Genomic DNA, 25,650 nt, shown 5'->3' with positions numbered 1-25,650 from the left:
TTTCGCCAGGTGGGGCGTGGGAGGGCAAGCACATTCCTAGTGCAGAAAACCAACAGGAGGCAGCAAAAGGACAATGCCACCCTCAGATGACTTGAGGTGATGTGCCTGTACACTGGGCTACATCATTCCTTATTCCCCATGGAATAAGGAATTCTCCACTTAAGAGAGACTCCCTCCATAGGGGGACCCCGGAGGGATTGGAAAGTAGTCTCAGTAACATTCTCCTCACCACCTGTCTTCTTATCAACAGCAAAAAACCTCCTCTGCATTCCGACCTAGTGTCCTATTGATGTCCATGTGAGATTTGTGAACTAAATGCTAAATGTGCAAAAGGGAGCTCTAGTACAGACAAGGGTACTTGTGTCTCTCCTGTTCATGTCAGACACAGCACGCACGCATGTATATGCACATGCAAACACACACACATAAACACACACACACACACACACACACACACACACACACACAGAGTGAGGAAGAGAACCAAGAATTCTGCTGGGCCCAGATCTGTCTCTTTCAAACACTACCAAGGAGGCTGAGTTCATTTTTCCTTTGCTAACCAGACTCCAGGTCCCATCTGCTCCTTGCAAAGCAATAAGGTCAATGCCAATTTCCCTTTCATCATCCATGTCTGTGGCTGAGCTGTCTGCGGTAGCAGAAACGAATGTTCTCCTTAGCTCTCAGCTCCAGGGTGGCCACTTACAGCCTGCCGACAAAATGCGATGGCGCTGCATTAGAGCCAAGCAAAACACACTCTGCTGTGTCAGTGTCCTCTGCACGGCAAGGCCACAGAAGGGGAGAGCCTTCTTTGGAGGAAGCTATTCCACCACCCAAAGGCTGCTTGAGCCTGTTGAGAATCACAGCTTAAAAAAAAAAAAAAAAGCAAAACCTAATATATGTAATATGAACTCTGTGGTTTCCCCCGGCACTTGGCATCACCAAGGCTGTCACATCTCAGGTCTCCAGTTCTTACAGAAACAAAAAGACCATGTGTGTTAACCGTGCTGTCCCAGAGATTAGATCAAAATTCTGATTGGAGAATAAGGTTAATCATGGGTTCATCACACAGTGACCTCTGCAGGCAGGGCTGCGACCTCATGAGGTTGCTATTGTGCAAAGACCAGATTCTGAAGGAGCTCTGTGTAGGTTTCATGGTTCAGGCCGCCTGGATTCCGAGGGGAGGGGGCTCCAAGCTCCAGGCCGATTCTTGCAAGGGAATGGGGGTGGGGCTGGGGGAATGGTAAGGAAGTGAGATTTAGAAACTCAGTCTCCATAGATCGTCCCCTGGTCAGCCAAATTAAGCCATGGGAAGGGGAAAGGAGCTTTTTTTGTAGGTTGGTTTGTGGGCTTGTTGTTGCAGGAGAGAAACTTGGTATCTCCTCTTTAGCTGAAATGCTCCAGCTCCACTTGGAAGTGAACAAAGAAACATGTCCTTGTAATGCAGGGTTAAGAGGCCCACGATCAGGGATCAAGGTAGAAAAATACTTCCGGAAGCTGGCATGGTGGAGGTGAAAAACGGACTCTGCTTCTTTGTTTACAATTATGGTGGTGGTGGTGGTGTGTGTGTGTGTGTTGGGGGTTGGGGGGTGTCACATGACTTTCAGCACCAAAGCAAGTTCTAAATGCTGGCCCTAGTTTAACGTAGTCCTCCTCTCTGGAGAATGAGGTCCTGGGCCCCGCAGTCCCGGAGCCAGGTGTGAATCCAGGCTCCTCAATTTACTAGTGATGTGATCCTGGGCTAGTCATTTAACCTCACTCAACCTGTTTCCTCATCTGTAAAATGAGTTCGTAATAAAAGAGACCATATTTGGTGAGGCAGTGCATGAAAAAGCCTGTTACGGGGTAAATACTCATTATGGGTAAGCCAGCAATATTTTTCCAGACCTCTCAAACCAAACTCTCCCTATCACTCCTGCCCCATCAACTGCCTCCTGCCTCTCTCTCCTTTATTTAGTCTTGAACAACAGAGAACTTCTTAGGGTCTCCTGCCACCCTCTCCATCATTCTCTTATCAATATATACAGAGACCCCGACACACACACAAGAAGCTGGTCCAAGACTACACAGCTCTCTGTGTTTTTACACATACTATTTCCTCTGCCTACAAAGCCCCTTCCTATTCCCAAATGTCTTTGAAACACCACTCAGACTTTGTCCTTGTAAACTTCCCTTGAGGCTGAGTTCCCTCACAAACTACCCTCTCCCAACACAACAGAGTTCACCAGTCCTATTTCTGTGCTTTTTCTTCTGGACTAGAACCATCTAGGTCTATTATTGCATGAACCACATTCTGTATATTTAAACCGTGCAGGTGCCTATCCCTCCCACTGGATGGTTCTTAGTGCTGTAGCTATGTGCACAGTCATACCACTAGTAAATTATAGACACAAGACTAGAATTAATGTCTATTTCTAAGGCATTTTTCTCCTCCAAGATTTATTGACCTCCAAAGCAATCAGGATACACTTCTGTCTTTTCCATAGCACTTGGTCCGTTCCTGTACCAGATCATGCACCATGTTGTACAGCTTCATACGTTTCTCCCCCCATATGTCACCAATTCTTAACCTACAGTATCCCACGATGTGCAGGAAAGATGAAGTTCATGTTGATAAGAAAGAATGAGATGGACATACACAGGGTATGCTGTGATTATGCACTATTCTCTTGGTAACAGGGGGGAATTCTACTTATTTTCCTCCATTTAAAAAATTATAAGCAGGGATGCCTGGGTGGCTCAGTCAGTTAAGCATCTACCTTCAGCTCAGGTCATGATCCCTTGGGTCCTGGGATCAAGTCCCACATCAGGTCCCTTGCTCAGTGGGGAACCAGCTTCTCCTTCTCCCTCTGCCTGCTGTTCTCCCTGCTTGTGCACGCTCTCTCTCTCTGTCTCTGAGAAAGAAATAAATGAAATCTTTAAAAAAAAAAAACAAAAATAAAAATAAAAAATTATAAGCAAATGCAACCCAAAGTAATATTATTATAGGGATACATTTGGCTCCTCTTAACTTAAAGGCCATAAGCAAATGATATTTATCTTAATTTTATTAATAATAAATGATTTGCCATTTACCTTATAATTATTCATATCACATCAATGTATCATTGAGTTATGGTGGAGAACTGCTGGACTTTCATACATATTTACAGACCCCAGAACTGTATAGAAGGCTGGGAATAAATACTGAAAAAAGATGGGCAGTTGTTTCTGTCCTTGTGAAGATTTCAAATCGAGGTATCATATTAATAAATAGTTGCAGATGTGAAAGTAATTATAAATATATAATTACAAATTTACATGATATTTATATAAAAATATATGTATAAATGTAATAATTTAAGGGAAGTACACGGGGAAGGGGTAGTGAGATCTGCTTTAGGTAGGTGGCCATGGAAGGGATTTAGAAGAGGGGACATTTAATTGATAAAGTAATGGTCTCCAGAGTGGGGACCCACAGACAAAATGCTGTGCCAGAGATTTACTGAGATATAGAAGAAATATAAATATATATAGAAAAGTATTAAAACTTTTAAAACCTAAAAAAAAGGAACTTTTATTCCCTTCATATCTATTGATGATACCCCCCCTCTTCCCCCACACCCAGATATTGGTCAGATGACCACATGTCACACACAGTAGGTTAGAACTCTTGAGAGGGAAAATGGAATTCTACAATGTCTAGGAACAGACAATGGCACCTCACTTGTTCTTTCTCTGTCCATGAATAGTAATGTACTATAGTTCATGAGTGCCTGATTAAGTAAATTTCCACATGACATTATTTAGTTTTAACTAAACAAACACTGACAAAATTAACAAATGCCTTTAAAAGATTCCTCCAAAGAAATCATGGATAGAAAATTATAGTAATAAGGTAAAATACAAGCAACATTAAGAAAACAGCAACTGATATATCTACTCCTTGTATAAAATCTGTTTGTTTCATTATGGACTACTCCTTGTATAAAATCTGTTTGTTCCATTATGGAGTTAAATATAATTACAATGAAAAACAGATATAACAAATATGTTCTCCAAAACAGAGGTCATTAAAAGGACTTAAAATATGGATTTATAGCAACTATTATTAAAATGCAATATTCAGAGTTTGGGAGGTAGGAGAAATGGGAAGATACTGGTCAAAGGATATAGGCCTCTGGTTATAAGATTAACAAGTTCTGGGGATCTTTTGTATAGCCTAGTGAATATAGCTAGTAATACTGTATTATTCTCACCACACACAATGGTAATTATGTGATGGGCTAGTGATGCTAGCTAATGCTGTGGTGGTAATTATTTTGCAATATATACATGTATCAAATCACCACATTATCTACCTTAAACTTTCATAATGTTTTTGTCAATTATATCTCAATAAAGCTGAGGAATAAAAGAAACAAATGCACTATTAATAAAATGACATAATTATTAAAATAGTTTATCATATTTCCCTTATAAATCTATATTTATATATATATATATCTCATAATGTCCATATTAGCAAAGAAGTAGTTATATATAATTTGAAAATAAATGAATATACCTATATTGGAAATTCAGGTTCAATGTTTTCCCCTACAATAGAGAATCAAAAACATTTGAAAACCGAACGGATGTAAGGGGTGAGAGCAATTAGTCATGTGACAAGCCTGGAAATAAACAATCCAGGCAGATGGAATAGTATCTGCAAAGGTCTGTGGGAGAACTAAGGAAAGGCTGGGGTAGTTGGAGTGCGAACAGTGGAGAGGAAAGAGTGATGTGAGATGTTCTTAGAGAGAGAGCAAAGGCAGGATCATTGAGGGCCTTGGAGATGGTGGTAGAGTTCATATTCTCTTCTAGTAAAATTAGCACAGCCTGTAAGTGTTTAAAGCAGTGCAATGATGAAATAGGGTAGAAGTTTTAAGGAAATTCCTTTAGCTGTGTTTGGATGAAGGAGTCATGCTGGGAAGGCATGGAAATGAAGCATCCAATTAGGAGGCTGTCATGGTAATACGGGCAAGAGATGACGGCAGTGTAGGCTAATATGGTAACTACATAGATAGAGAGAGGAGAACAAACTTTAAAAGCACTTAGGATATAAATTCAATAGACTTCCAGATGGTTGGGATAAGAGTGAGAGGTCAGTGAAGGGAATACAGGAATCAAGAATCATTTCCAGGTTTCTGGGGCATATGGGTGACTCAGTCAGTTAAGTGTCTGACTCTTGATTTTGGCTCAGATCATGATCTCAGTGTTGTGAGATGGAGCCACATCTGGGATGGGTTCTGACTCTGTGCTGGGAATGGAGCCTGCTTAAGATTCTCTCTCTCTCCCTCTGTTCCCTACCCCCACCCCCTAGACTCTCTCTCTCTTTCAAAAAAATAAAGAACAATTTATAGGTTTCTTGCTTGAGCAACAGAGTGAAAGTTGGTGGCATTGGTTAAGTTAGGTAGTGGGTTTGCGTACAGAATCAAGATATTTGTTTTAGGCTTATTAAGTTTGACATTTCTGTGAGAAATCCAAGAGAAGATGTTATCAGGTAGTTGGATAGACATGTTTGTTATCTAGGGTTCACAGGAGAAATATCATTGGCTGTCTTTAGCTGTTACTATCTTCAAGGCAGGATGCAACATCTCTAAAGTCTTACTGATTTAGCCATTACAGTGATGGGGCAGAGTCAATGTCTTTTGAATCTAGAAGTTTAGGAGAAAAGGAATAAAGGGAAGAGTAGTTGACTAGAATTTAGGTCTAGTAGGTCAGGGAGACAGCCATTGTCCCAGCATACACCAGGCCTTCCATGGCTGATGGTCCAGTCATTCTCAATTGGGAAAGAGCAATAAGGCAGGTCAAGGTCAACAGCAGGAAAAAAAAAAGGGGGGGGGAGGGGGATTACCCAGGTCTAGGGACAGCTTTGAGGAATACCAAGGCAGAAAGTATATGTCCTCCTTGGATAAGAAATGTTCTGGAAATTCCAGCAGATGAAGTATGAAATGAAACAGAACAATGAGGGAGGAAAATTATTTTTCATTTCTGCTACAATCTGAGCATTAACTGAAAAAAATTAAGACCCACTAGAAAGTTTAATGAAATTACTAAATATATGATAGTTTTTTATAGCTTTCCTACATACCAAAAAGTATCAATTAGAAACATAAATACAAAAAGTACTCAGTTTGTCATTAGCTCCCCAAAATCCTAACAGTAATCTGAATGGGAAATATTTAGAATAAAATTAAAGAAAACCTATAAAGCTACACTGAGAAATACAAATCAGGAGTTGAAGAAGTGGGGAGGCAGATTGTGTTCCTTTATGAGAAAGCCAAGTATTTTAAGTCTATAAATTCTTCCAAATTAGTGCATAGAACTAAGAAAATGTCAATCACAATTACAATGGAATTTACTTTTGGAACTTTATGAAATCATTCAAAAGTTTAGCTTGAAGAATATATGTGTGAGAATAACTAGCAAGTAGGTAAGAAAGAGTGAGAGTGGAGGTGTAGCCTATTACCCAAGATAAATTCAGACGACGTATCAGGATCAGATATTCTCTCTTTTTACACAAGGATACCTACCCTTTCTCTAGATGCTTAATATTGCCTACCCATCCTAATAAGTACCCATGACCAGTTCCAAAATTTCCATTTAACTGTTTTTTTTATTTAATTTTTTTTCAGTGTTCCAAAACTCATTGTTTATGTACCACACCCAGTGCTCTATGCAATATGTGCCCTCCTTAATATCCACCATCAGGCTAACCCAATCCCCTACCCCTCTCCCCTCCAAAACCCTGTTTGTTTCTCAGAGTGCACAGTCTCTGATGGTTTGTCTCCCCCTCCAATTTCCCCCAACTCCCTTCTCTTCTCCATCCCCTAATGTCTTCCATGTTATTCCTTATGCTCCACAAGTAAGTGAAACCATAATTGACTCTCTCTGCTTGACTACTTTCACTCAGAATAATCGCTTCCAATCCCTTCCATATTGTACAAAAGTTGGGTATTCATCCTTTCTGATGGAGGCATAATACTCCATTGTATATATGGACCATATCTTCTTTACCCATTCATCCGGTGAAGGACATCTTGGTTCTTTGCACAGTTTGGTGACTGTGGCCATTGCCACTATGAACACTGGAGTACAGATGGCCCTTCTTTTCACTATATCTGATTCTTTGGGGTAAATTCCCAGTAGTGCACTTGCAGGGTCATAGGGTAGCTCTATTTTTTTTTTTATTTCTTTTCAGCATAACAGAATTCATTGCTTATGCACCACACCCAGTGCTCCATGCAATACATGCCCTCCATAATACCCACCACCTGGCTCCCCCAACCTCCCACCCCCTGCCCCTTCAAAACCCTCAGATTGTTTTTCAGAGTCTATAGTCTCTCACAGTTCACCTCCCCTTCCAATTTCCCTCAACTCCCTTCTCTCCATCTACCTATGTCCTCCATGTTATTTGTTATGCTCCATATGTTATGTGAAACCATATGATAATTGACTCGCTCTGCTTGACTTATTTCACTCAGGATAATCTCTTCCAGTCCTGTCCATGTTGATACAAAAGTTGGTATTCATCCTTTCTGATGGCTAAGTAATATTCCATTGTATATATGGACCATATCTTCTTTATCCATTTGTCCATTGAAGGGCATCTTGGCTCTTTCCACAGTTTGGCAACTGTGGCCATTGCTGCTATGAACATTAAGGTACAGATGGCCCTTCTTTTCATTAGATCTGTATTTTTGGGGTAAATACCCAGTAGTGCAATTGCAGATGCAATAGGGTAGCTCTATTTTGAATTTCTTAAGGAATCTCCACACTGTTTTCCAAAGTGGTTGCACCAACTTGCATTCCCACCAACAGTGTAAGAGGGTTCCTCTTTCTCCACATCCTCTCCAACACACGTTGTTTCCTGTCTTGCTAATTTTGGTCATTCTAACTGGTGTAAGGTGGTATCTCAATGTAGTTTAGAGTTGAATCTCCCTGATAGCTAAGGTTGATGAACATTTTTTCATGTATCTGTTAGCCATTTGTATGTCTTCTTTGAAGAAGTCTCTGTTTATGTCTTCTGCTCATTTTTTGTCATGACTATCTGTTTTGAGTGTATTGGGTTTGAGGACTTCTTTATAGATCTTGGATATCAGCCCTTTGTACTGTCATTTGTGAATATCTTCTCCCTTTCTGTGGGCTGCATCTTTGTTTTGTTGACTGTTTCCTTTGCTGTGCAGAAGCTTTGATCTTGATGAAGTCCCAAAAGTTCATTTTTGCTTTTGTTTCCTTTGCTTTTGGAGACATATGTTGAAAGAAGTTGCTGTGGCCGATGTCGAAGAGGTTACTGCCTATGTTCTCCTCTAGGATTTTGATAGATTCCTGAGGTCTTTTATCCATTTCGAGTTTATCTTTGTGTAGGGTGTAAGGGAATGGCCGAGTTTCATTCTTCTACACATAGCTGTCTAATTTTCCCAGCACCATTTATTGAAGAGACTGTCTTTTTTCCACTGTATATTTTTTCCTGCTTTATCAAAGATTATTTGACCATAGAGTTGAGGGTCCATATCTGGGCTCTCTCCTCTGTTCCACTGGTCTATGTGCCTGTTTCTGTGCCAGTATCATGCTGTCCTGGTGATCACAGCTTTGTAGTAAAGCTTGAAATCAGGCACCACCGCTCTGTCTGTCATACTGGAGTCTTTCATTCCAGCACCCAATCCAATTGTTTTTACAATGAATTTCTTAAATGGCTGATTCCCTCACTAGATTAATTGTTTTCACATTTTTATTTCTACTGTCTAACACAGTGTTTAACATATTGAAATTGTTTGTGAACAAATAAATGACCATTCTAGAGATCCTAGAGCCTTTCTGCTCTATTACCAGATGAAGATTTCATTCAGCCAATATTTATTATGCACTGACTAATCCTGAGGGAGATATCAGAGAAGCCAAAAACCATTCCATTGATGAGAATTAGAAAGTCTATTAAGAGGATTACTCCTAGTACGTCTGAGTATAGATTATTCATTCCTTCAAACACTTGAATACCTGTTTCTTAACCTTCTGACATTTCACAAAGGCCACTTAAGAACAGCTACATGTGGTATCCAACCTGATCCCTCTAGAGATCAAAAGTACCCAATATTTAGTGTCCCAAACATGGCATGATGCAAAAGAGACTCGCAAGTTTCATATCCCCCATGTTTTCCAGGTTTAAAAGAAAGAGCTTCCTTTAGTTCACAAAAAATACTTTTATAAATATGAGTTGGAAAATTTGAAAACATAAAAATGTTCTAATATTTCTTCACAGCTAGAAATCTGGATCAGGGTTTTACTACAAACCCTAATCTCCTTGCTTTGATACACTGATGAAAAGCTGTTGCTGTGTATTGCAGTTGGTTCACTAGGTAGTCAATTTCAAAGTCATAATGGATGGATATTGATTGATGTTCATTTTTAAAATCATTTGAAAATCCTGACACTGCACTGTCTACCAGTGAACTCAAAATGCTGTTGAATGAACTTCAATTAACTGGAAAAGTGATTTGTCTCTGCTTTGTGCTAAACTCACTGCTGAGCTCCTAACTCAAAAGCAGACATTTTGAGACTATTGTACATTTCCTAGTCAAAATACTCCTTATTAAAAGAAATATATAACAACCATAATTAACTGTTTACAGTTATGCAGCAGAGAGTGTGTTGAGTGTCAGGGGTTTAAGATAAAGAAGATGACACTAGCCCTTTTTTCCATGTTGTTCCTTCAGAACTACTCTCTTTATAGCAGCCAAAGTGAATGTTTGATGAAAAAATACAATCATATGTCTTCCTTGATCAAACTCTCCAATAGCTTCCCATCAATCCTATCCAATATGGCCCTAGTTGAATTAGTCCTTGCTTACCTCTGTCCCCCCACTCCTGGTATTCTCTCTTTTTCATTCCACTTACATCCCATAAACTTTCTACCTGCTTCATGAACCCACTAAGCTTCTCTACTTCAGACATTTGCACTTTCTATTCCCTCTATCTATCTGTAAATCTCTTCTCAATATTTCCAAATGGCTTGCTTTCTATTTCATATATCTTAGCTAAAGTTATCTCCTCAGAGAGAACTTCTTGCCACCATCTCAAATTAGTATCATTACCACCATCACTTTCTATCCTTTATCCTTATGTATTTTTATTCATAGAACTAGCAATGACCTAAAATTATGTTACTTATTTGTTTATTGTCTCTCAACCTCTCTAGAATATAAACTTCATAAGAGTATGAATTTATTTGACTTACCCACAGCTGCATCCCCAATGACTTGTGCCATAAATCCTCAATAAATATTTTTTTGAATGAGTGAATAAGTGAATGTTTGAACTTTGTTACTGGGGGAGTTTCTGGTGTGTATAGACACATAAATAGATAATTCTTTATTTTCTTTCTCCTTTCTTTTTTAAAAGAGAAAGTGAGCAAGAAAGGAAGCATGAGTGGGGGTGGGAGTAGAGGGAGAGGGAGAGAGAGAATCTTAAGCAGACTCTGTGCTGAGTGCAGAGTCCTATGCAGGGCTTGATCTAGGACCCTGAGGTCATAAGCCGAGCTGAAATCAAGAGTCAGCACTTTAAATGACTGAGCCACTCATGTGCCCTGATGATCATTTCTTTTAAAAATTACAACTCTGTCAAATGGATATTGTCATCTATCTTCAAGAAGTAAGGAAAAAGACACAGCAAGGTTAAATAATTTTCTCAGAATTATTCAGCTAGTAAATTGATAGAATTCAGATTTAAATCCATAACTAGTTCAACCACAGGGAATTCATTAATTTCTTCTGAATAACAGATTAATCATTCAAAGAAGATCATGTAGAATTTGTTTACCTCATATAAACTTCTTATTTATTTGCTTGGCATACAATTTTTAATTTTTTTTAAAGATTTTTTTATTTATTCGAGAAAGAGTGAAATCCAAAGAGATCACAGATGGTGAGGGAGAAGCAGACTCGGTGCTGAGCAGAGAGCCCAGTGTGAGGCTCGATTCCAGAACCCTGAGATCATGACCTGGGCCCTTAACCTTAACCTACTGAGCCACCCAGTCACCGTAAACTGGCACACAATTTTTAGCAGTTACTCACCTATATACCTTATATCATGCACAGGATGCAATATTGTACACAGAAAACACTAATATCTTTAGGAAAACATACCAAAAGTCTTCCTGTAATAACCTGAAATAGTGGAAAATTAAAAGTAGCCTAAAGGGTCTCAATATCAGAGAACTGGTATAGTCAACTGTGATACATTCATTATAATGGCATATTATATAATCTCTAATTGTTATATTTTAAAATTTTTCAATAACATAGAAAAATGTTCTAAATATATAATTTGATAAAAGTGTATATTATAAAATTAAATGCAAAACTTGTACTGATGGATATGAAGGAGTAGCTTAAATCAGACTGAAACTCCCATAATGAACAACTATAAAAGGTACATAACACATAAGAAACCAGCTATTTGAGGAAGTACAACCAAAGCATCCAATACTTGAAAGACCAAGATCCCAGAGAAAAGGAAAAGAATTGAGGCAAACTGTGCATACATTTGTCACTACTTTTTCCTCTTAGATCATTTGCCAATTTGCAATAAGGATATAGCTTTAAAAAAGAAGTTGGGAGAATAAATATTATGGCAGTATTAATGGGCTGGAAAACAAAACTGATGTTCAAGCATGCTACCAATGTAGACAGTAGTTAACACAATAAGATTCTGGTGGAACTAAACCCAACATTCTGAGCACAATTTCTTCTAGAGGTATTTGCCAATATGAAAGTTGTATATATAAGTTTAAAACAGCTTAAAGGAGTGAAAAAGCTAAGCAGAGATTTTGTTATTTTCACAGAGCTGGCAAAATTAAAACTAGCTTCAGGAGAAGGGGTCCTGATAGACCATCCACAACCTCAAATCATCTTATTCCCTGATTGGACTGAAATAAATCTGTCAATGGTCAAGGAAACAGGATTATTTCTGGAGGAAAATAAGATCATTCAATGCCACCACAATATTTCAAACAAAATGTCCAACATTTAATCCAAAATTCTAAGGTGTGCCAAACTAGAGCGAAAATAAATAATAAAAAATAATAAATAATAAACAATAGTAAGAAACCTGCAGGTAATCTAGCTATTGGAGTTATCAAACATGGTCTTAAAATACGTATGTTTACCATGATTTACAAAATAGATTAAAAGGTGTAGAATTCTAATAAGACCCTGTAACTTACAAAGATAAGCAAATGAAAGTTCAAGGAATAAAACAAAATAAGATTGCTTTGATAGAACATAAGACACAGCAAAAGTGATATTATCAAACCTGTGCATAGGTCAGTACAAAATATACAGAAAACACAAAATATACAAATACACAGATTGAAGCATAGACACATAAACAGAAAATGTGGGAGTGGCATAAGAGATATGTGGGGAATGCTGACAAGATTTCATATGCATGCAAGTAGAGGCCTAAAAGGAGAGAAAAGAGAAAATGAGCAGAAGAGATATTGGCTGAGAATTTTCCAAAACTGATACATGATAGCAAGTTACAGATTCAAAAGCTCTATAAACCTGAAACGTGATAAACACAAAGAAAACATACCTAAACACATCATTGAAAAACTGCTGGAAATCAAAGATTAAACAGAAGATGAACAAACAGCAAATGGGGGCAGGCAACAAACAGGCATACTGTTTTCAAAAGAACAATAATAAGATTTACAGTTAACTTTTCAGCAGAAATGATGGAAGGCTGAAGGCAATGGAACAGAAATGTAAAGGACTAAAAAAATATTGAGTACCAGTTTAACATTCTATGCCCAATAAAAATATTCCTCAAAAATAAGGTGCTATAAAGATATTGTCAGACAAAAAATATTAGAATAATTCATCACAAATCAAACTATATTAAAAGAAATACTGAAAAGAGTTCCTCAAGCAGAAATATTCCAGATGGCAGCAGATAATTCAGGACCAATGAAGAGACATGAGTAAAGTATATGATTATAACACAAAGATCAAAAGGGGATAAATGAAAAAAAGGGGGGGGATAAATGGAGCTAGAGTTTTGTACAATCTTTGTATTGTTTAGAAAATGATAAAAATTAAGGGAAATATTAATAAGTCAATTATGTATATTGAAATCTGCAGGATAACCAGTAAAAATAATAAAAGAAAGTACATACATGCAAAGAAAGGCAAATATAATAATTTTTAAAATAATTAGTACAATTGAAAATAAAGAAAAATAACAGAACACAAATTAAAAGGGATAAAGGGGTAGTATATTTTGACTTAGATGTATTAGGGGTTATATTAAATATAAGTGCACTAAATATTAAAAACACCTAAGTTACAAAATCAACTATATGTACATTATGAGACAAGTCTTAAATATGAAGACACAGAAAGTTAACATACCTATACTAATAGCAAATAAAGTAATTTTGAAAGCAAAAAGCATTATTAGAGATAAAGATATATCACTAAAAGATTGAGTCAAAGGGAAAATATAATAATCTCAAATTTATATGCATCTAATAACATGAGGTCAAAAGATATAAAGTGATAACCAACATATCTCTTAGTAACTGATAGAAAAAAAATAGAAAAACAGAGAAGGAAAAAACTATAGGCTACACAGCTGTACACATAAATGTGTAAATGAATTTTTATAATCTATTAAGAGAAAAATATCACAAAATTACAACAAATTCCAAAGAACAGAAAAAGAAAAACGTATTTTATTAATTCAGTATATTCTTGATACCAAAATGTGACAAGAACATTACAATAAAATAAAATTATTGTCCAATTTCTCTCAAGAGCATAATTGCAAAAAACTTCATAAGTGTAAATCAAATTCAGGGATATATGGAAAAGGTAATATATCACAACTAAATTGAGTTCATGTCAAGAATTCAATATTGGTTTAACATTAGAAACTCAAGTAATTCACCACATTAGTTTCATGAATAAGGGAAAATTAATCAACTCAAGAGATTCGAAAAAGCATTTGTAAAATTCAATATAATTTCATGATAAGCAATGGATTCACATCCAGAAATATAAAGAAATCCCACAAATCAATAAGAAAGAGTTTTCAAAGAGACTCAATCTTTGGAATGGGTACTACACAAAAGGAGATATTCAAATGGTCAAAAATTATATAGCAAAAAATATCACACAGGAGGAGACAAGATGGTGGAGAAGTAGCAGGAGATCAGCTAGATAGATTATCTAAACATTGCAAACACCTACAAATCCAATGGGAGATTGAAGAGAAGAACAACAGCAATTCTAGAAACAGAAAATCAACCACTTTCTGAAAGGTAGGACTGGCGGAGAAGTGAATCCAAAGTGACGGGAATATAGACTGCAGGGGGAGGGGCCTGCTCCCAGCAAGCAGCAGAGCAACAGAGCACAAAATCAGGACGTTTAAAGTCTGTTCCTCTGCGGGACATCGCTCCAGAGGCTAAACCAGGGCGAAGCCCATGTGGGGTCAGTGTGGCCCCAGGGCCCATAGGGTCACAGAAGGATTGGGGGTGTCTGAGTGTTGCAGAGCTTGCAGGTATTAGAATGGGGAAGCCGGCTACAGAGACAGAACCAAGGAGTGAGCTCTCAGCTCGGGGTTACCTTGAACCAGTTGCAGGCTGGGTGAGCTCGGAGCACGGCTAGAGACCAGGGAGATGGGAGTGATTGGGCACTATTTTCTGAGGGCACACTGAGGAGCGGGACCCCGAGCTCTCGACTCCTCCAGGCCGCAAACTGGGAGGCCGCCATTTTCATTCTTTTCCATCGGAACTCTGTGGAAAGCATTCAGGGAACAAAAGCTCCTGAAAGCAAACCTGAGCTGATTACTCAGCCCGGCCCCTGGTAAGGGCAGTGCAATTCCACCTGGGGCAAAGACCCTTGAGAATCACTAAAACAGGGCCTCCCCAAGAAGATCAACAATCCAGCCAGGACCAAGTTCACCTACCAAAGAGTGCAGGTTCAATACCAAGGAGAGCAGCGGAATTCCAGAGGAGGAAAACACAAAGCATGGAACTCATTGCTTTCTCCCCATGATTCTTTAGTCTTGCAGTTAATTTAATTTTTTTTTCAATTTTTTTTCTTCTTCTACTAAATTTTTTTTTAACTTTTACCCTTTTCTTTATGAACGTTTTATAACTAGCTTATCTAATATATATATATATATATATATATATATATATATATTCTCTTTTTTATATTTTTTTAATTTATTTTCTCCTTTTAATTGTTTATGTTTTTTTTTTTCCTGAACCTCTTTTTATCCCCTTTCTCCTCCCCCACCCCACGCCATGGTTTGTGGTCTCTTCCGATTTGGTTAAAGCATATTTTTCCTGGGATCTTTGCCACCCTTTTAGAATTTTACTTGCTCCTTCATATATTCTTATCTGGACAAAATGACAAGGTGGAAAAATTCATCACAAAAAAAAGAACAAGAGGCAGTATCGAAGGCTAAGGACCTAATCAATACACACATTGGTAATATGTCAGATCTAGAGTTCAGAATGACAACTCTCAAGGTTCTAGCTGGTCTTGAAAAAGGCATGGAAGATATTAGAGAAACCATCTCGGGAGATATAAAGCCCTTTCTGGAGAAATAAAAGAACTAAAATCTACCCAAATTGAAATCAAAAAAGTTATTAATGAGGTGCAATCAAAAATGGAGGCTCTCACTGCTAGGATAAATGAGGCAGAAGAAAGAATTAGTGAAATAGAAGACCAAATGACAGAGAATAAAGAAGCTAAGCAAAAGAGGGACAAACAGCTACTGGACCATGAGGGGAGAATTTGAGAGATAAGTGACACCATAAGACAAAACAACATTAAAATAATTGGGATTCCAGAAGAAGAAAGAGAGAGGGTTGCAGAAGGTATATTGGAAAGAATTACTGGAGAGAATTTCCCTAATATGGCAAAGGGAACAAACATCAAAATCCAGGAGTTGCAGAGAACCTCCCCTCAAAATCAACAAGAATAGGTCCACACCCATCACCTAATAGTAAAATTTACAAGTCTTAGTGACAAAGAGAAAATCCTGAAAGCAGCCCGGGAAAAGAAGTTTGTAACATACAATGGTAAAAATATTAGATTGGCAGCAGACTTATCCACAGAGACCTGGCAGGCCAGAAAGAGCTGGCATGATATATTCAGAGCACTAAATGAGAAAAACATGCAGCCAAGAATACTATATCCACCTAGGCTATCATTGAAAATAGAAGGAGAGATAAAAAGCTTCCAGGACAAACAAAAACTGAAAGAATTTGCAAACACCAAACCAGCTCTACAGGAAATACTGAAAGGGGTTCTCTAATCAAAGAGAGACCCTAAAAGTAGAAGACCAGAAAGGAACAGAGATAATATACAGTAACAGTCACCTTACAGGCAATACAATGGCACTAAATTCATATATCTCAGTAGTTACCCTGAATGGTAATGGGCTAAACGCCCCAATCAAAAGACACAGGGTAACAGAATGGATAAAAAAACAAAACCCATCTATATGTTGCCTACAAGAAACTCATTTTAGATCCAAAGACACCTCCAGATTTAAAGTGAGGGGGTGGAAAACAATTTACCATGCTAATGGACATCAGAAGAAAGCAGGGGTGGCAATCCTTATATCAGATCAATTAGATTTTAAGCCAAAGACTATAATAAGAGATGAGGAAGGACACTATATCATATTCAAAGGGTCTGTCCAATAAGAAAATCTAACAATTTTAAATATCTATGCCCCTAATGTGGGAGCAGCCAACTATATAAACCAATTAATAACAAAATCAAAGAAACACATCAACAATAATACAATAATAGTAGGGGACTTGAACACTCCCCTCACTGAAATGGACAGATCATCCAAGCAAAAGATCAACAAGGAAATAAAGGCCTTAAATGACACACTGGACCAGATAAATATCACAGATATATTCAGAACATTTCATCCCAAAGCAACAGAATACACATTCTTCTCTAGTGCACATGGAACATTCTCCAGAATAGATCACATCCTGGGTCCTAAATCAGGTCTCAACCGGTATCAAAAGATTGGGATCATTCCCTGCATATTTTCATACCACAATGCTCTGAACCTAGAACTCAGTCAAAAGAGGAAATTTGGAAAGAACCCAAATACATGGAGACTAAACATCATCCTTCTAAAGAATGAATGGGTCAACCAGGAAATTAGAGAAGAATTGAAAAAATTCATGGAAACAAATGATAATGAAAACACAACGGTTCAAAATCTGTGGGACACAGCAAAGGCACTCCTGAGAGGAAAATATATAGCGCTACAAGCCTTTCTCAAGAAACAAGGTCTCAAGTACACAATCTAACCCTCCACCTAAAGGAGCTGGAGAAAGAACAAGGAAAAAACCCTAAACCCAGCAGGAGAAGAGAAATCATAAACATCAGAGCAGAAATCAATGAAATAGAAACCAAAAAAAAAAAAAAAAAGAACAAATCAACGAAACTAGGAGCTGGTTCTTTGAAAGAATTAATAAGATTGATAAATCCCTGGCCAGACTTATCAAAAAGAAAAGAGAAAGGACCCAAATAAATAAAATCATGAATGAAGGAGGAGAGATCACAACTAACACCAAAGAAATACAGACAATTTTAAGAACATATTATGAGCAACTCTACACCAACAAATTTGACAATCTGGAAGAAATGGATGCATTCCTGGAGACATATAAACTACCACAACTGAACCAGGAAGAAACAGAAAACCTGAACAGACCCATAACCAGTAAGGAGATTGAAAGAGTCATCAAAAATCTCCAAACAAACAAAAGCCCAGGGCAATATGGCTTCCCAGGGGAATTCTACCAAACATTTAAAGAAGAATTGGACATTAAAGAAGAATTAATTCCTATTATTCTGAAACTGTTCCAAAAAATAGAAATGGAAGGAAAACTTCCAAATTCATTTTATGAGGCCAGTATCACCTTGATCCCCAAACCAGACAAGGATCCCATCAAAAAAGAGAACAAAGACCAATATCCTTGATGAACACAGATGCGAAAATTCTCACCAAAATACTAGCCAATAGGATTCAACAGTACATTAAAAGGATTATTCACCACGACCAAGTGGGGTTTATTCCAGCGCTGCAAGGTTGGTTCAACATCTGCAAATCAGTCAATGTGATACAACACATTAATAAAAGAAAGAACAAGAACCATATGATACTCTCAATAGATGCTGAAAAAGCATTTGACAAAGTACAGCATCCCTTCTTGGTCAAAACTCTTCAAAGTGTAGGGACAGAAGGCAAATACCTCAATATAATCAAAGCCATCTATGAAAAACCCACTGCAAATATCATTCTCAATGGAGAAAAACTGAAAGCTTTTCCGCTAAGGTCAGGAACACGGCAGGGATGTCCATTATCACCACTGCTATTCAACATCGTACTTGAGGTCCTAGCCTCAGCAATCAGACAACAAAAGGAAATTAAAGGCATCCAAATTGGCAAAGAAGAAGTCAAACTCTCACTCTTTGCAGATGATATGATACTATATGTGGAAAACCCAAAAGATTCCACTCCAAAACTGCTAGAACTTGTACAGGAATTCAGTAAAGTGTCAGGATATAAAATCAATGCACAGAAATCAGTTGCATTTCTCTACACCAACAACAAGACAGAAGAAAGAGAAATTAAGGAGTCAGTCCCATTTATAATTGCACCCAAAACTATAAGATACCTAGGAATAAAACTAACCAAAGAGGCTAAGAATCTATACTCAGAAAACTATAAAGTACTCATGAAAGAAATTGAGGAAGACACAAAGAAATGGAAAAATGTTCCATGCTCCTGGATTGGAAGAACAAATATTATGAAAATGTCTATGCTACCTAAAGCAATCTACACATTTAATGCAATTCCTATCAAAATATCATCCATTTTTTTTCAAAGAAATGGAACAACTAATCCTAAAATTTATATGGAACAAGAAAAGACCTCGAATAGCCAAAGGAATATTGAAAAAGAAAGCCAAAGTTGGTGGCATCACAATTCCAAACTTCAAGCTCTATTACAAAGCTGTCTTCATCAAGACAGCATGGTACTGGCACAAAAACAGACACATAGATCAATGGAACAGAATAGAGAGCCCAGAAATAGACCCTCAACTTTATGCTCAACTAATCTTCGACAAAGCAGGAAAGAATGTCCAATGGAAAAAAGACAGCCTCTTCAATAAATGGTGTTGGGAAAATTGGACAGCCACATGCAGAAAAATGAAAGTAGACCACTTCCTTACACCACACACAAAAATAGACTCAAAATGGATGAAGGATCTCAATGTGAGAAAGGACTCCATCAGAATTCTTGAGGAGAACACAGGCAGGAACCGCTTTGACCTCAGCTGCAGCAACGTCTCCTAGGAACATCGCCAAAGGCAAGGGAAGCAAGGGCAAAAATGAACTATTGGGATTTCATCAAGATCAAGAGCTTTTGCACAGCAAAGGAAACAGTTAACAAAACCAAAAGACAACTGACAGAATGAGAGAAAATATTTGCAAATGACATATCAGATAAAGGGTGAGTATCCAAAATCTATAAAGAACTTAGCAAACTCAACACCCAAAGAACAAATAACCCAATCAAGAAATGGGCAGAAGACATGAACAGACATTTCTGCAAAGAAGACATACAGATGGCCAACAGACACATGAAAAAGTGCTCCACACCACTCGGCATCAGGGAAATACAAATCAAAACCATAATGAGATACCACCTCACACCAGTCAGAATGGCTAAAATTAACAAGTCAGGAAATGACAGAGGCTGGCTAGGATGTGGAGAAAGGGAAACCCTCCTACACTGTTGGTGGGAATGCAAGCTGGTGCAACCACTCTGGAAAACAGCATGGAGGTTCCTCAAAATGTTGAAAATAGAACTGCCCTATGACCCAGCAATTGTACTATTGGGTATTTACCCTAAAGATACAAACTAGTGATCTGAAGGGGCATGTGCACCCAAATGTTTATAGCAGCAATGTCCACAATAGCCAAACTATGGAAAGAACCTAGATGTCCATCAACAGATGAATGGATAAAGAAGATGTGGTATATATATACAATGGAATACTATGCAGCCATCAAAAGAAATGAAATCTTGCCATTTGTGACGATGTGGATGGAACGAGAGGGTATCATGCTTAGCGAAATAAGTCAAGCGGAGAAAGAAAACTGTCATATGATCTCCCTGATATGAGGAAGTGGAGATGCAACATGGGGGGCTCAAGTGGGTAGGAGAAGAATAAATAAAACAAGATGGGATTGGGAGGGAGACAAACCATAAGTGACTCTTAATCTCACAAAACAAACTGAGGGTTGCTGCGGGGAAAGCGGATGGGAGAGGGGGGTGGGGTTATGGACACTGGGGAGGGTGTGTGCTATGGTGAGTTCTGTGAAGTGTGTAAACCTGGCAATTCACAGATCTGTAACCCTGGGGAAAAAAATACATTATATGTTAAAAAAATTATCACACATAATTAGTTATGAATTTTGTCTCTCAAAAGAAATATGTTAAAGTCCTAAACCCCACAACCTGTGAATGTGACCTTATTTGAAAATAGGTCTTAGTGAAATGGAAGCTTTATTCTTCAATGTCTACTCTGTTGAGAGGCTGGATATTGAACAGGGCTCTGTCAAGATGCTGGAGCCACTCAGAAACAACCAAATCTGCTTCTTCTACCTGAGGGTCACTGTCCATGTTGCCCTGACTTTTAAAAGGGTCAGCTTCATTCACAGGACACACTGCTAGGACTTTACCAATACCCAAGGAAGAAGATGTCAGTACCCTTACCACTGTACAGTGATTTAAAAAAAAAAAAAATCACAGACTTTGGAGTGAATCACATCTGAGGTTAACTATGCGATCAACCACTCAACAGCTTCACAACCGTGGGCTTTCTCCAAGCCCCTATTGACCTTCAGTCACTCAGTTCAATTAAATTTAATCTATTAAACATTAACTGAGGTTTTGAGTGCATTTAAAAATTGTGCTTAATCCTGGAGATTAAAAGGAAAGTAGGAAAAAATAGAGTCTCAATCCTTAAGGAACTATAGAATGGAGAGAAATGCCACAATTTCCTCACAGTTATTTGTTTTGAGAATTTATGTGTGACTATTTAAAAGAGCATAGTGTAACTTGTTCATATGATAAATGTTAGTGTTACTTCCCTTTTCCTATTTCTTCTGTATGATCAAACTGTCCTTGGCTTATGCTTTGAATCAATTATTTTATCTCTCTGTACTTCTGCTTCCCCAGATGCAAAATGGAAAAAACACTATAACTCATACCACAGGTACACCTGGGTGGCTCAGTTGGTTAAGCAACTACCTTCAGCTGAGGTTATGAACCTGAAGTCCCAGGATCAAGTTCCATTTCCAGCTCTGTGCTCAGCAGGGAATCTGCTTCTCCCTCTGACCCTCCCTCCTCTCATGCTCTCTCTCTCTCTCAAAAAAATAAATAAAATCTTTTTAAAAAATCATACAGCATCCATTAGGATGTAGAATTATGCTGTGATAACAACTTCAAAATTTCTAGTGATTATTCCAGCCATCTATTGCTTTGTGATGAACCACTCTGAAACTCAGTGACTTAAAACAACTACATTTATTTTGCTCACAAATCTGCTCTTTGGGAAGAGTTTGGTGGGGGCAACTTATCTCTGCTCCAGCCAGCATTAGCTGGGGTAGTATGAAGTCTCATCCACTCAGTGTCTGGTGATTCTTGTTGGCTGTTGATTGGGACCTCAGCTGGGAAGGTGGCTGGAAAAACTACACATGGCCTTTTCATGAGTCTGGTTGGTTTACTCACAGCATGGAACCTGGATTCCAGGGGCAAGTATCTCCAGGGGAACAGACAAAAGCTGTATTACAATTTATAACTTAGACTCAGAAGTCAGTGTCATTTCTGCTATTGTCACAGGCTGGCCCAGATTCAAGGGAAACATAGACCCCTTCCCCCAATGGGAGAGAGGCAGTGTCACAATGTAATAAGAACATGGATAATTGAATATATTGCCATCATTAGGACAGTCTAATACAGGTTTTAAACAATAGGAGTTTATTTTTTTTAAAGATTTTATTTATTTATTTGACAGAGAGAGATTACAAGTAGGCAGAGAGGCAGGCAGAGAGAGAGAGGAGGAAGCAGGCTCCCTGCTGAGCAGAGAGCCCGATGCGGGACTCGATCCCAGGACCCTGAGATCATGACCTGAGCCGAAGGCAGCGGCTTAACCCACTGAGCCACCCAGGCGCCCCTAAACGATAGGAGTTTAATTTTTGTCCTTACGTGGTCACTGGAAGTCAGCATGGGAGCCCTATTCATAGTCACTTGGGAATGCAGTCTGATGGAGGTTCCATCTTGACATATGTTACCATATAATTGGTGATACAGGAAAAAAGGATGTAATTTATCTCATAAAGCTTCTACCCAAAAGTGACATTTGTCAATTCATCTCACATTATATTGGCAAAAAGTCACAAGGCTGAGCCAAAACTTCAAAGAGGGTAAGGAAGGGCAGTCATATACCTCATGCCTGGAAAGAAAGAACTGGATTATTTATGAACAGTCCTAATGACTAACATACCCACCATGTAGGGTCTCTGTTACGATTCAGTAAGGCAGAGAACATGAGGCACTTAGTGCAATCTTAAATCACTGAATATAAATAAATCATAAGTATAATACTTACAACTGTGTAGTTTGTATAATGGCCTGGCATTTTTCTAGCCATACTGTCCAGATTTGTGGGTGAGTCCTTGAGGCCCTTACAATTCTTCCCTGTGAAGTGTGGAGTCAAAGGCTTAGGATATAGGACTGTTAGCTTTCTCAAGTTTGGTTACCACTTAAAAAGTTTTGTCATCTCACTGAGACTCAGAAAATGCAGAGCATGAAAGGATTCTTGGTATGGGGATGTGGAGAAGGCAGGCCTTGCAGAGATTTTATAGGGACTCAGAATTTAAACCTTTGTCTTCCATTACTGGCACCAATTTAGTGCTATCACAGGGACAGAGTCATGTACCAGGCATTAGCCTTTTAAATACAACAACTTGACAGCCTTAACAGGAAGCAAACTTAGGTTTGGAAGACAGAGTGTGAAATTAAAGATGCCCACTTGCAAAAAGTGATGTTCCCATTAATAGGTCTCTCCAGCGATATCATGTCATCTTTGCCCTCCCAAAAGCAGTATTTCTGCATGAGTGACCTCTCTTCTCAATTTATATTTTGCCCAGCTTTGATGTCTTGGTGACCCTTGGAAAAAGTTTGGGAGTAGACAGGCCTGTCTTCAAAAATCCGGTCCACTATACACTACCTTTGTGATTTTTGAGCAAGTTACCTAACATCTCTGAGTCTAATTTCTCGTATGCCAAATGGAGAGGAATCTACTTCACAGTGGTTTTGGTGGACTTTGAAGACATCTAAACAAATCTTGTGGCTTGATTCCTGTGAGTGTAGACTGAAAAGTTACCTCCTTCTTTCTATATCCAGCTTCCCAGGTTCTCCTAGAATTTAAATCATGATGTCCTTCACTTTGGATTCCTCTACTCCTTTTGTTCATTATGATCATTGCTATGTGCATTGTGGTTTGTGACTTCTAAGAAGAGCATGGTTTGGGGTCCAGGTTTTGTTCATGTCACTTTTTCATGTAAGACAGTCAACTCTTAAGTTAGCTATTATATTAATGAGTATTCCAAAATTTTAACCAAACCTATGTAGAAAAGGTAAATTATTCTTTTTTCAAGATTTTTTCTTTGTTATGGAATGATTTACATCAATGGGAGTTACCATCTTTGAAAGACACAGAGACTTCATCTAACTTCTTTTAGTCATGGGGACAATTTTGTGCTTTAGTAAAGTTTTCAATCTCTACCATGGTTATTCTGTATTCGGCTTTTTTTCTTCTGTAACCAGTTTGGTATGTTCCTCAAATTCCATTTCACTGATAATCTCAAATTTTATTAGAGTAGAATGTATTCATAGATTCTCTTTTTTAAACCAAAATCTGTACCACAGACATTCTTACAAGACTTTTCTTATTTCTAATGTTAGTTTTTCTCCATTCACTGGTTAGATTTTTCAAAGATGTATCCATTTTTAATTTTTTCCAAAAAAATAGGGCTTTGATTTATATGTCATTTTAAACATTTAGCCTCGGGGCGCCTGGGTGGCTCAGTGGGTTAAAGCCTCTGCCTTCGGCTCAGGTCATGATCCCAGATACCTGGAATGGAGCCCCGCATCGGGTTCTCTGCTCAGCGGGGAGCCTGCTTCCTCCTCTCTCTCTCTCTCTCTGCCTGCCTCTCTGCCTACTTGTAATCTCTGCCTGTCAAATAAATAAATAAATAATCTTTTAAAAAATAAACACTTCACCATATCAATATTTTCTGATTTGTTATTTAATTTCTCATTTCTCTTCAGTATTCTTCCATAGTTATGAAAAACAGCTTTTAGTACTTTACATTTCTTTTTGAGAACAACTTTGGTTGTATTCCTTTTTTGTTTGGATGTTCTCACTTGAAACACTTCAAAAATAGTTTATATTTATAGTTAGTCAAATTTACATTTGTCCTGAGAGTAATTTAGAGCAATATTAAATTTTTGATCTTAAGGAATATAGTTTTTAATTTTTTTGATCTTAAGGAATATTTAAAACTCATACTTATAAAATATTTCTAGTTTGTGGATAGAAACTGGGGCCTCTGGGGGTGCCTGGGTGGGCAGGTGGTTAAGCATTTGACTCTTGGCTTCAGCTCACATGGTGATCTCATGGTCAACATGAGATCGAACCCAAATCAGGTTCTGTGCTTAGCAAAGGAGTCTGCTTGAGGTTCTCTCTCTTTCTCCCTCTGTTCCTCCCACTCATGCTCTTTCTCTCTAAAATAAATAAAGAAATCTTAAAAAAAAAAAAAAAGAAGAAGAAGAAGAAAGAAAGAAACTGGGACCTCTACAACACTTGGCTATTGAATATTCATTTTTATGTATGTGTTCACAGCCTAATTAATAACAATATTTTCTAATTGTTGCATTAGGCCTTCAAAGCAAGTGTATTCCCCACCTTGGTCAGTACAGCCTTAGTGTATCTATGAAATAGATCACTAACTGTATATGTGAACATATATAAAGATAATCTTAATCCTTACATTACCTAAATTATCATTATCTTTTTTCCCTCTACAATAGATCTATGACTGAGAGACATAGGTTAAGGTATCCTGAAACAAACAAATGTTTCCATTTACCTTCTTTCTTACACAAGATTCTCTACAAAAACTTGAACTCTATATTGTCTGAAATTATCACTGGCTCTGCTTTTGTTTTCTTTACTTTTTATCACTGTATCCAATTATTTTACTCTTATTTTCATACATTTCATACATTCATACATTTCATACATTTTAAGTTGTCTCTTGAATGCAGCAGCATCTTGTTCAATCTGTAGGTTCAATGCGTAGGCTTACTTAGAGGAGTCTTTAACTTTAAGTGAAGCAGCTTAACCTATATATGCCGAATGTCATGTCTGGAATATAGACCTGTAATTCAGTCACCTGCATTTGTGCTTTCTGTTTTTTATGCTTCTTTGGGGGTTATTTTTGT

At 37.8% G+C, this 25,650-nt stretch overlaps 1 long non-coding RNA gene across 1 annotated transcript in view; it reads right to left on the bottom strand.

Moving 5' to 3' along the window:
- Positions 1-25,650, bottom strand: part of LOC123392476 — a 706,642-nt gene that overhangs the window by 210,085 nt on the left and 470,907 nt on the right. The gene's annotated exons all lie outside the window — the stretch shown is intronic.

This window comes from Mustela putorius, unplaced genomic scaffold (genome assembly GCF_011764305.1).
Source record: "Mustela putorius furo isolate JIRA1106 unplaced genomic scaffold, ASM1176430v1.1 tig00000580_pilon_pilon_pilon, whole genome shotgun sequence".
NCBI lineage: Eukaryota > Metazoa > Chordata > Mammalia > Carnivora > Mustelidae > Mustela > Mustela putorius.
The sequence above is the reverse complement of the archived record's forward strand: the minus strand, read 5'-3'. Positions and strand labels throughout refer to the sequence as shown.